The sequence below is a fragment of the Littorina saxatilis genome, linkage group LG14 (genome assembly GCF_037325665.1).
Source record: "Littorina saxatilis isolate snail1 linkage group LG14, US_GU_Lsax_2.0, whole genome shotgun sequence".
Classification (NCBI taxonomy): Eukaryota; Metazoa; Mollusca; class Gastropoda; order Littorinimorpha; family Littorinidae; genus Littorina; species Littorina saxatilis.
The window spans coordinates 34,357,844-34,360,343 of record NC_090258.1 but is presented as its reverse complement, the minus strand read 5'-3'; the positions used below and the strand labels follow the sequence as shown (position 1 = coordinate 34,360,343).

At 36.4% G+C, this 2,500-nt stretch overlaps 1 protein-coding gene across 1 annotated transcript in view; it reads right to left on the bottom strand.

The window, feature by feature from the left end:
• LOC138946588 (atrial natriuretic peptide receptor 1-like) overlaps nucleotides 1-2,500 on the bottom strand; it is a 157,132-nt gene that overhangs the window by 73,724 nt on the left and 80,908 nt on the right. The window lies entirely within an intron of this gene.

The window sequence follows — 2,500 nt, the reverse complement described above, 5'->3', positions numbered from 1 at the left end:
GGGTGAAAGGTTGTATTAGGCCTATTTGGGCAGTGGAGTGTGCGAGTGTTTATTTTGAATATTCAATTAATTAGTATTCCGAGGATTACACCGGATTACGACCATCAACGCTTCCATTTGGACTTTTCTTGGTAAGCTTACCGTGCCTGGTGTGACATTCACGAGGATTATTGTGATTCTTGGACAATCGTGTGCCTGTGCTAGACTTGCACGAAGACGAACGTCGGAACGGTATACGTGCTGCCCATTGTGTCCACGCGCAGAGTGTGAACCGAGAGTGAGTGTGAGTTTTGCTTGATTGATTTATTCATGATTTAATTTGCTTTTTGGTTCAATAATGAAATCTATGTACGTTATACTTTGTATTGTGTGGTGTGATTCGCCCAAGTGCGAGACCCCCTTCCCCGAAAGCCTCTGTGAGTGGAATTGTATACTTGAGTGAGTAACGTGAGTGTGTAGGTGAGAATGTGAAAGATCATTTGGACCCGGACTCACACAGTAGACACCAACACAACAGCTAAGTTTTAGCCTGACCAAAAAAATTCCATGACACAGCTAAAGGTTGTTCTTGTTATTTCTCTACTGACAAAAATGTTTCAAGATCTTTACCATGTTCTGTCATTTTGTGGGAATCTCAGAATATGGGCCTTGACTCTGTGAAAATTAGGGGGCAGTGCTTTTGTTTTATTTACGCTTAAAATTAACTTTGAAATGGGTGTACAACATTGTTTATTTTATTTTATTTACATGAAACTGCAGAGTAACAGTGTTTTGAGTTCTATATTTTGAGTTCTGTCATTTCTTTTTCTCAGCAACCCTGAGCTTACATAAACAAATAATCTTTTAAAACTGTCATGTCGCTTTTTCTTACCTTTCTCATTATGTAGAGTAAATGCACTACTTTCTGTAATGATTTTAGGGGGTAGGGGTAGTACAAGCATTAAAGTTCAAGATTTTGCAAGTTCAGTGGAGTATTTTGTTTGTTTCACGGTAAAAAGGATACCTCAACTTGAATGTAGGGGAAAGTCGCTAAACCTGGAACAGTTAAGGAGAAACAGCCGTACCAGACAAAAAAAATGGATATTGCAAAGCGTTCTTTATATTGTCACATACTAGACTCTATCAGTAAATAAACGAACCACATAAAATAAAATAAAAGTCACGCAACTCATCAGACTGATCATAATAAAAATGTCTGCATTTGTTCCAGGTTGGACGCATGGGTGTGTAAAGTGGAACACTGTGTTGTCAAACTCGGAACACATACAAACACACCCTGACTCTCTTTCTAGCTCTGTCTGTGTCTCACACACACACATATACACCCACACACTCTCATTCACACACAAACAAGCACACATTGCCACACACACAAGATAAATAAATACGTCATAACATTTTGATTAAGCCATTTTATGTAAATGTCTTTTTTTCAACATCATATTTTGATTATTACCAAGGAAATCAATCGGATAACAATTTAAGCCTTAAATGTAAAACAAAAAGATAAATAAGGGCTAGGTCTAAAAAGGACTGAAAAACAAAACCTTAAAAAAAAATAATTAAAAAAAAATAGGCAAAGAACCGATTTCGCAGACAATGTCCTTTGTCTTCTACTGTCAGCGCAGTCATCGTGTGATTACTGTGTGCACTTCTGGCACTATAACATATCCTCAGGGGAGTTGGTGCCACACATGAAGCAGTACCACGAAATGTCGCAGCTTCATTTGTACCCCTCTTCTGTTGACAAATAGATATAAAAGGGCTACCTGCCCAATTGACTAAATGTAAAAATCATTACGCATAAAGTCTCAAAGCTATGTTTTATGTTCTATTTTGATCCTCTATCAGTCTTTTTCATGTGTGGACAAACACGATTCCATTTATTAACATTTGCACAGTAGAATTTTATAAAAATGAGTGAATAGTTATTTTGCGTAAGAGCGACACCATATTCAAGTTGTATTTATTATCTACTGAACCAGCAAAATGCCCCTTTTATTTTCATTTTGTTCTCTCAACAAGCCAGAACTTACATCAAAATAATATTTGAAAAGTGACATGTCGCTTTTACTTACTTGTCTCATAGGTAGAGCAAATGCACTATTTTCTCTCATAATGGGTAGGGGGTAGGGGTAGTAAAGTCATTACAGTTCAAGATTTTGCGCATGACGGTGTGTATCTTTTTTCCATCGGTAAGAAGGATACTTCAACTTAAATTTACCTAAGTTTCAGCGCATCCTTAGATTTTTTAATGCTCCTAGAAATGAAAGATTGTGTGATATGTGCAATAAAAATGAATTAGGTGATGAGTTTCACTATTTGTTCAGTTGTACCGACGAAAGTATAGTGTCTGAAAGAAGAAAATTAATTAGTCCTTATTACCGATCTCACCCAAATTGTTTAAAATATGAACAGTTAATGAATTGTAAATCTAAGATAAAACTAATGAAGCTAGCAAGATTTGTAGCCCACGTTATGATTTTAGTATGTTAGCGTT